We start from the raw sequence: 10,486 nt of genomic DNA on the forward strand, positions 1-10,486 counted from the left end.
TCATTCACATAGAAAGGTTATATGAGAGAGACAATTTTTTAGCTCATTCAGGCTCTTCTATTCAAAGGAGAGACGCTTTTGTGAGACCCAAAGTTGTTCGGGGAGGGAATTAGTTGGATTAGCAGTGTATCATTCAAAATGCGCCTTACACATTTACCAGCTTCCTCTTTCCTTCTCATTTTTTTTTTCCAATTTGTTAGCATTGGAGTGGTTTAGGATCCTCCATGTGAATAAAACACAATATATGCTTCCTGTACTCTCACTCTGAGGTAGCATTTCCTTCTGACCAAGGGTACGGGACTCGTAAGAAAAAAAGCAGCACAGAAAAAGCAACGCGATGCTTCCAGGATGTCAGCATTACCAACAAATCTAACCACAAGATCTTACCTCCTCATCCTTTCCTGTATCTTTACTTGTTGTTCTTTGCACCAGACAGGCCCAAGATCATTTCGTAGACCTCATTTTGTTTGCTGCAAGCAGCATGCAAGTTGCTAGAGTTAACTCTAGCATCCGGGAGCGCACCAAGGCCATTCACCACAGTGCAAACCTTTATTATTCCCAAATCCTGGTGCAATCGCATGGAGCACGGGGTGTCCCCCCGGTCCCTGGCAAGCCAACACAAGCAACCTCAGGCAGCCTGCCCTGCTCCAGCTCCCAGACAGCTGGGGTGGGAGGACGAGAGGCCTGCGTGCCCCCGCACAGGATGCTGCCCGAAATAGGCTGTGAACAGAATGTAGGCATCGCGGCGTAAGCAGGCAAGCGAGCAAGCCAGCCCTGCTGTAGCAGCTACAAATCCATCATGGGCATAATTATATCGGCACTCACACCTAGGTGACAGAGTTCTGTGTTGCATCAAATATATATCAAGTACGTGTAATAATTTCGGTTTTATTCTCGTAAATTACAAGTCCAGGGGGAACCGTTACTGACCATCTCTCTGGCTATCTGCATATGGCAGACCATAAGTTTTCGTCAAATTAATTGGAGCAAGAGCATCTGTTCTAGAAAAAAATCAATTGATTTTAAAATCTCCAGTACTGTAGAAGCCGACAAGCTAAGCAGAGTAAGAGAACCTACATACTTAATGATTGGTGACCTGTTTCTCATATAAGCTTTCTATTTTCAACACCAAGTCACCGACTGCTGTTACGCTTTTCTCTGCAGAATAAGAGACTTCAAAATCCTCTTCCATAGGTTGATAGTTATAGACTGTGATCATACTCTTCCTCCTGCTTAGGAAAACTGGTGGAGCTCCTGGATCATTACATTGGTTTAGCACATTCTATCATCGTTTTGCATTTTTTTTTCCCCTAACCCCTCCTCGTGTTCTCAGTGTCCTTCCCAACCAGGGTGCAGGTAACAGACAGAGAACTCTGACAATGATCATGCATATTGTGGGCATGATGAAGGCACCCTCCTCCTCCTCCTCCTTCTCCTCCTCCTGGAGCATGTCTTGGTTCTGCTAACCCTGACCACAGCTTGATCCAACAAGTTTTTTGCCACCTTGAGTTTCTCGGTCATGATTTCTCTTCGTTTCTTTCTTTTCTTTCCCCCCTCCTCCCCAAATCAGTGATTAAAATTTTCAGTAGAAAAAGAGTCAGGAATTGATCTTATTGGGACCTCCTTAGAAACCAGCCAGCTCCTGAATAATTTCCCATTTACACATGCCTTTAGAAAATTGTCACACAGCTTTTTATCCATACTGCTAAGAAAGCAGCATTAATTTTGACACTATTCATGCCCCAGTGGAAAGGAGCACATTCCAGGACTGCTGTATTCGACCAGAACAAAGTTGAATCTGCAGCTGTATTTGGGTTTTCATGGGATTCAAATAGCAGACAGCTGGCTGGCCATCTCAGCCTGTTCCAGCTTAGTATTTCCATGGTTTTTTTTTGGAAAAGGAAAGGCAGACCTCTGTGGTGATGTGTTGCCAATGTTTTAAGTCAGAGGTCCCATAAAATGTTCCCAGCTTGGTGTGATAAATCTAAATTGGTGTTTGTAAAAAAGATAGAAAATGGGCTGTGAAATCTTTTAGTGTATTTTAACTCTTTACATGCTTTCCTGTAACACAAGAGGACAGCACAGTGAAAAGGCCTGTATTAGTCAGATATAATGCAACCAGTTGTAGTCTATGCCTGGTAAATGTGCTGAGGATTTTCACAGAGCCCAGCCTGGGTGGTAGTAGATGGGGTTTTGGGAGAAGTTTCTATGCAGGAGGGGGATGCATCAGTCAGCTCTTCTAGTGTGGATCTTTTCTCAACGCTGGGACAAAGTGGCGACGTGACTTTTTTAGTGCTGTCCGACAGCATCATGCGATGTGTCACTGGTTAGCCACCACCACAGCCTGGGATGAAGGGAAGGATGCCTGGTGTGAAAAAAAGAACACAAACAGCAGGTTCTCACAGACCTTTTAGCCCATAAATATTGTGACTGAGGCTGTATCTGCTAAAACGAGCAATTTTATTTATTTATTTATTTTGGTGAGAGGTTAACACTAATGGGTGGAAGCAGGAGGTAGCTCTGCAAACCCAGCCTGAGGGTGCTGCACTTAACTGAGCGGCTCCAAAACTGAGTGGAAGGAGATGTGTCTCCTTGTCTAAGAAAGGCTAGCTGTCTTACATGAGAATAACTCCTACCTTGAAGCATAATAATCCATGAATCTTTTATGTACCACAAAATCAGCTTTTCCCTGAGAATGGGGGGTACAGAGGCACTGTTAGCTTCTCAAAAACAAGTAAACAAAACACAGGTGAACCACACTGCATGTAAAATTCAGTATCTAGACCTAGATGGGTGAAATCTGAACAGGTCTCTCCTTTGTTATCCAGGTCACCCCTTGAGATCACCTATCTTAATTTTACAATAGTAAGACTCACAGTTACTAACCAGGGCACGCTGGAATAATTTTGTAAGAGAAAAACTAATCCCCTCCAAATTTCAGGAAAGTAATGAAGGAATTTTCCTATCAAATGACCACTTACCAGGAAAGACAACAAAAAATACATGAAGTACAGTAGCTGAACATGCCTCATTTTCCTGATCTTTCTAAAAAATAAAAATGACCATGCTGTTTTTCACAAGAACACAGTCTGATTCATTTGTGGAACGGATTTCTATGCAATTGTACCTACCTACCAACAAATAAATAAATAAATAAAATTGCCTATTGCTCACCTATAGCAGACAAAATTGCTCTTTGCAGCGAGTGAAAAACAAATTTGGCACATCACTCACTCGCACAACATTATTTTCTGCCGCTCGCCCACCCCACGCGCTGGATGCACGCGTGTCAGCTGTGCCTGCGTCATCTTTGTAAGCCCTGGTGACTGACTCATTTCTACACCGTGTGCGGCGAGTGTAGGCTGGACTTGTGCAGGCTTTTGGAGCCAGGGAGCAGGAGGCGGCTGTGGGGAATGAGTGGCCGCGGGGAAGCAGGCACTGGGAGGGCACGGCCCCCGACTGTCTGTTGTAGCTTCTCCAAGGCAGGCTGCCACCTCCACCGTGTGCTTCTGCTGGCAAAAGGGATGGCAAAGGCACCGGCACCACAGCTGGCATGGCCGCATGGCCCTCCCAGAACTGCAGAATTTGGGGTGAGATGTCTGCTTTATCAGCCTGGTTTTGGAGATGTAGAAAACAACCACAAACATTCAGGCTGCGGCTATATTTTGCCCCCAAAAAGCCTATCTGCGGGGGAGCGAAGTCTTTCAAGCAAAATTTCCAAACAGTTGAGTAGATCAATGTAAAGTCATTATATACTAGTGCTGCTGCAATAATCTGTGCACCACTCTCATACTCAAATATTACGTCAAGTAAAGCTAATCTAGTATGTTTTTCGTCCACACTGGTTACACGATTAAGGCACTAAATGCAGTCTGGGAACACCTGGGGCCAGCTCCAGGCTTTGCCCCCGAATTTGCCATCCCATTCTCTTTGTGAGGTCATCTTACCTCTAGACTTGGATGTCTCCTGGGTGAAGTTAGTCGTGCCAGCTCCTCCTAAGCTCCTGGGAAAGGCAATACCCTCACCTCGCTTGGGTGAGCAGGCACCTAGGGGAGGGTGAATTGCCTTGTGATGACAGTGGGGAGCCAAGAGGCCTAGAGGACATAAGGTGGGACGGACCCCACCTTTCATCTTCCTCTGTTCCTCTAACTGGTGGTTTTTCTCCTTCCGGGGGTTGTTCCCCTTACCTTTTTAGATGATGCAGTCTCAGTGGTGCCATATGGGATATGGGCAGAGGACTGCACAGCAGAGCCCCACTCCTCTTGATCAGCTCCATGCCTCCCCGTGGCAGAAGAAGGGTCAAGCTCAGTTTCTATGTGTGCTGCACAACTGGCAGTGAAACATTAGGTCTGAATGATCTCAGATAGCAGCTGCTTTCCACAGAAAGCATCACTACACATTGCTTGCAGACAGTTGTACAGAGGAAAGAGTCTTTCCTTCACCAGACGTAGCACTGCCAACAGGAACAACAAAGTTGCTCTGGTCCCCGTGTGTGTGTGCTGCTACCGATGGGTCGCTGGGCTCCGTGGGAGCTGAGCAAAGCCCAGAGCTAGCAGCACCTTCCCACCACATCGTGTCCAAGCACGGCTGCCGGGAGAAGGGTGATCTCATCACTCAACCGCTTTGAAACCTCCAGAGCCTAACGAGCTTTAACTACTGCTCCTCTGCTCCTCAGAGCAAGAAGTCATGAAATTTCTTTTATTCGTGTCTCCAAGAGCAAGGAGTTATTATGATGCAGAACTCTTGTATTTTGGTAATAGCTCCCCGCCCAACTTTCCCACAGAAGAAGGCTGCATTTCTGTGGGTTTTGTTTCTGCATTTTGCCTGAAAAGAGGCATGGTTGTTGGGGCACAGGTGGGTGCTGTGGGGGCACAACTCTTTCCAGCTGGGGCTGGCATGCCGATCTCACCAGGGTGGTGGCTTTCATGGCTTTAGAAATGTAAAAGGGGCACGAATCGAGCTAATCGTATGCCAGAAGCACAGGCACCAGTTACAACTTGCTTGTTAATTCACATTCTCAGAGGAAAGTCCTTTTATCTGGATAAGCTGTACTTTCCTGCTCCACTTCATAGAGATGGGAGTCGGGAACTTCTCCCTGCTGGTGAGGCACCAACACACTCTGCAGCTTTGATATGCTTCAGACTATCCTTTGCTTACTCTCTTTTGGCTGGTCTCAGCTACCTGCTCCAGATGAAGGCCAAGGGTAGTGCAAGCACGGTGTGGTGAGGCTACCTGTCTATCTGCCAACTCGCTTCTTCAAAGTTGCAAAGAGTTCAGAGCAGTGAAGTTGGAGTGAAATAGGCACTGCTGAAGCTGTGAATCTCACCCAGCAGTTCCCTGGTATGGCAAACCAAGAGGGATGCTCGTTCCTTGCTTGTAGCTCAGTGTAGAGGCTGTCAGGACAAAACATCACTGAAACAGTGTGGGTAACAGCCACAATTTATGTTGCAATTTACCAAGGACCATGGTAAAGCAGCAGTCACTCACTTCTCTTAAACGACTGAAAGCTCCAGAACGAGTCCTAGGAGCTCGTGACAACCCAGACCGCCCCCTCCTTGCTGAGTCCCTCCGAATGTGAGCTGTGTGGGAGAGGGGACCTTTTCTCTGCTGGGTACTTTTGAGAAAGAGGAGAAGCAGATTCCCCATGAAGGAGAAAAAAAGAGGGATGGGCATACTGCAGAGTAGCAGAGGAACCCCTGCTATACCAACAGCAGCTGAGAGAAAATGAGGTTTTGTGCTTGGCGTGGGCTGGAAGAGGCTGGGAGCTAAGAGCAGGGTAGCTGTTTTCCAAGGTACCATTCCTTCAGTGACTATTGAAAAAGGACATCATGAATGAATAAGGTTAAATCAAAGAAGGATTGATCTTAATTCTTGTGTCTTCACCGAAATGCAAAAGAATTAAAGCTGAACTTCTTGGCTTATGCGTTTACTGTATTTGCTCCATAGCTTAAAGCAGTTGTGAAAAGTTTCTGCCTTTGTTTTCCAATATGCCTATACTTTATGCTTTTGAATAATCTCTTTAAACAGTGGTCCAGACCTCAAAGGTGAAGGCCGGCAGCACTGTTAGCCCCCCTGACAGGCAAAGCAGAAGGAAAACCAGCCCCCTATGGTCTTGTCACAGTCATCTGGGCATCATACCCTGTCCAGGTGGAGCATCATGGCCTTCAGCTGGGGAGGTGGCAAGCTCAGATTCCTCGGCACCTCTTGGTCCTGCTCAAGCCATGTGCTCAGAAAACAAATGAGCACCAGAAGAAACGGAGCACAAACCAATGCGTAAGAAGTCCTTATCCTTGCTGCAGCGATTAACCAACCATAAAGGATGTTTGCGTGCTGATAAGATCACACAAATTTAGGAGCAGGAGCTTGAGACAAGTTCAAAAGGTGCAGGAGGTGGGAGAGTTTTGCTGCTTCTGCTCTTCACTCTCTTTTGAGCGTGCTGAAAGCAAGAATTGTATACTGGCCATAAGCAACAAACACACTTAAAAATCCCTATCTGAGTCTGCATCCAGCCACTGCTCTTTGTCACAAGGCCTCCTAATTACATTTTTTTTTTCCTGCAGCTGAAAAGCTGATAGAGATGAAGTGCTGCTGAGTGGATAATGGTGTTTGCCTCTGAGCTACTGGGAGCCAAATTATCACTTGACCCAAAGTACCTGAAAAGATCATGCCAAGTTTTCCCTTAACTTGCATATGGATGCAACTTCATGGTTGAAGAAGAATTTAATTAATGAAGGCAGCAGCAGCACAAAGTATGCCCTGTATGATCAGATTGAATTGCTTCAGAAAGGGAGCAGCTGTGGGAATCACTGCTTTTACAATATTGTGACGCCAGAAAATGCAAAATCTCATTGTGGATCCACCCCACAACAAAATGTTTCTGAACTCTGGACAAATATAAAGTACCTCTTGAATCAAATTAAATGTTATATTCAAATCCCAAATGGCACATGTCATGCACTTTCTTAATCAGAGCAATATCTGGGTGAGCGTTAGTGGGGTGTGATGGGGTGTCATCTTCATCAGTGTAGAAATGGAGGACGTAGACAGGCTGAGGTTCTGATCAAGGCACAGAAATACACAAAAGGAGGAGATTTAAGTCACGTCATGTCTCAGAATCACACCCTGACCACTGGGAGTGCCTCCTATCCTGTGTGGTTTTCTGACTGGCAGTTACACGTCTCAGATTTTCTCTCAAGCAGCAAGTGTTTCCAGAATTCATGGGTATCTTGTCTGGCTGGAACTGGATTTTTCATTGCCAAAACCTGTTTCCAGGCAAGACATAATTCAGAAGTGATGCTGGATTAGAAGCAGACCTCTGCCCGACTGTGCATTGGAGAGGTAACAGAGCCCGTGTGATGACCCCAAAGGGAAAGACCCGGCGATGCTCTTTGTGCCTGCCCTCACCCTGTGGATGTGACCAGCCACTGCCCTATCCTACAGCGAATTAAAGCTGCACAGCCCCTTTGTAACAAAGACAAATGTATGCTGTATCTCTCCAACTGAAAAGAGAGTAAGCTGGCAATTTATAATGTCAAATTGCAGCTTCAGCCGAGTTTGGTGGTTCGCAGAGCTTAATCCTCTTTATTTAAAGTTTTATTCAGTGTGGCTGCTTCGTTCCGAGCAAATTTTTCAAATGGCCTTCAGAAGATGTGGAATCATTTTCAGCCTTTGACTGATTTGATCTCTTATCATTTCTGAACTAGGGATTTGGAGATGTAATTATTTTAATGCTTTTTTAATTTTAAAATTAGGCTCGTATTTATTTTATCAATAAAAAGGACTAATGAGTTCCCCAGAGGGAAAGCTGTACAATGAAATAATGGAAACGTATCGTAGGACCGCAGCCTTAGAGCTGGTTTGGGAGGAGCTGTCTTTGAGCCAAATCCAAGTTTGTTGCCGTGTTCATTTTTGGAAGCCTCCCCCATTGATTTTTCATTTGTGTATTCATTAGACTGAAAGCCCATGAAGTGCAGTTGTTAATTACCATCAATGGTCTGTTTTTGAATCCTTTCTTTTTCAGACTAAGCTGATAATTCAGCCAGGCATCTGAATGGCTCAGGCTGGCTGATACTAGCCAGCTGCAGTTCCTTCCACATCTTCTCTTGAAAGCTGTTGTGAAGTGCAGGCACAGGAGATCATCCATGGCTACTCTTGGTGCCAGCTTCCCCACTGCTGTTTTTTATTTTATTTTATTTTATTTTATTTTATTTTATTTTATTTTATTTTATTTTATTTTATTTTATTTTATTTTATTTTATTTTATTTTATTTTATTTTATTTTATTTTATTTTATTTATTTATTTTTTATGAAAGCAGGGATCCCTAGATGTGTCATATAGAAATTAAGAAATCTGAGACAGAATCTCAGAATGGCTTGGGTTGGAAGGGACGTTAAAGCCCACCCAGTCCCAGCCCCCTGCCATGGGCAGGGACACCTCCCACCAGACCGGGTTGCCCAAAGCCCCATCCAGCCTGGCCTTGAACACCTCCAGGGATGGGGCATCCACAGCTTCTCTGGGCAGCCTGTGCCAGGGCCTCACCACCTTCACAGTGAAGAACTTCTTCCAAATATCTAACCTAGACCTACCCTCTTTTAGTTTAAAGCCATTCCCCTTTGTCCTGTCACTACACTCCCTGACAAACTGTCCCTCCCCAGCTTTCCTGTAGCCCCCTTTAGGCACTGGAAGGTCGCTGTAAGGTCTCCCCGGAGCCTTCTCTTCTCCCGGCTGAACAACCCCAACTGCCTCAGCCTGTCTTTGTAGGAGAGGTGCTCCAGCCCTCTGAGCATCCTTGTGGCCCTCCTCTGGACTCACTCCAACAGGTCCATGTCCTTGTGCTGGAGACCCCAAAGCTGAGCACAGCACCCCAGGTGGGATCTCATGAGAGCAGAGGGGCAGAATCACCTCCGTCAGCCTGCTGGCCACACTGCTTTTGATGCAGCCCAGGATACGGTTGACTTTCTGGGCAGCAAGCACACATTGCCAGTTCATGTTTGGTTTTTCATCCACCAATACCCTGAAGTTCTTCTCAGCAGGGCTGTTCTCAGTCCATTCATCACCCAGCCTGTATTTGTGCTTGGGATTGTCCCGACCCAGGTGCAGGACCTCTCGTTTCACCTTGTTGAACTACCTGAAGTTTGCATGGGCCTACCTCTCAAGCCTACGTGAACACGAATGGGTCTCCGTCAGCCCTCACGCAAGGTGTCAGAAGGAGGAGTTGTGAGTGAATGGGATTTAACACAGCGCTGAGCTCAGGCAGCTGGCAGCTGTGGCTGCTCTCTGACACATCCCACAGACAACTGCCCTCCAATTTACATCCAAGTGAAGACCTCAGAAACTTCAGGCTCTCTTCTGGCTCAAGCATGTCCCAAAGGAAGGCTCTGAAGCGTGGAGATGACCCATCTCCATGGCTCACATTGGTGGCAGCCACCTTACGCAGCACTCTGTGAGGTGGCACAACACCTTTGTTCCCTCATCCTGCTCCAGTTCAACTGCTCATGTTCCTTTTTTTGTTTGTTTTGGTTTTGTTTTTAATTTTTTATTTTTAAATTTAATTTAATTTTTGCCCCAAAAGCTCCAGGTGCAACTTCCAGGTTGTAATGGCCCTCCTGCTCCTCATGCCATGATGGCTGCTTTGTTGAGATAGAAGAAATGGTTTTGATGTAATTGCCCATATTGATTATTTTTCGAATGACTACTTGAAAGTTTCACAAAATTAAAATAAAATCAGCTTGCTAATGAAAATCAGAACGATGCAAGAACTGTGACCTTGATGAAGTTTTCCATTTTTAAGTATATCTGGTACAGCGTATTTATGCCTAGTTGCAAAGAGTGCCTAGGGAAGGGTGCTATGAAACCGTCAGGCACCAGCAACCAGATAAACCACCACTGTGATATTTTGTGCCCACAGCATCCAGAAACCATGCAACACCACAAACTTCAAACCACTGTTGTCCCATGGGAGAGAAGTGAAAGGGGATGGCTCTAGGGCCTCTGGTAATGGACTAAAAGTGAATGAGAACATCTCCTTTGCGTTATTTTATCATGCCTTAAATCTGCATGGTGGTCCTCTTTTCCACACAGTGTGACAATTTCGGTGGATTTATGTACTGGCAGCCAGAGCACAGAAGGTACGGAGAAATTCACGGTGCTTCTTTAGTATAAGAGATATCATGCCTGAACATGCCAGCAGTTATTTTCAACATCTCAGCTCTGACACAGCACTCCTTGAAAGGTGAATCCTACAATGGGCTCCCCACCCCAGCTCGCACAGGGGTCCTCGCTGCTCCACAGCTGCATCGGCGCAGCTGCTGCCATCCTGGGTGGAGCAGGGTGAGAAAAAGTAGTTTGGGACGGACAGAGCTGGCTCTGCGTGCTGCAGCAATGCCGTACTCTCTGCCTCTGAGTGGGCAGCAACATCAGTGCACGCTGCAGACAAGTGTGGAAGGCAGCTTAGAGGAGCAGGCTGCTTGCACTGGGGGCAGTGA

The 10,486-nt window shown here is 46.0% G+C and overlaps 1 long non-coding RNA gene across 1 annotated transcript; it reads right to left on the reverse strand.

Moving 5' to 3' along the window:
* Positions 1–557: 557 nt before the first annotated feature.
* On the reverse strand, positions 558–4,283 carry LOC308188383. Its single transcript, XR_013945472.1, has 3 exons — positions 4,188–4,283; positions 3,948–4,046; positions 558–2,365 (listed from the first exon to the last, which is right to left on the reverse strand). It is a non-coding gene; the product is annotated as an uncharacterized lncRNA (long non-coding RNA).
* Between the last annotated feature and the right edge of the window lie 6,203 nt (positions 4,284–10,486).

Source organism: Anser brachyrhynchus (genome assembly GCF_964034855.1).
Source record: "Anser brachyrhynchus genome assembly, chromosome: 1".
Classification (NCBI taxonomy): Eukaryota; Metazoa; Chordata; class Aves; order Anseriformes; family Anatidae; genus Anser; species Anser brachyrhynchus.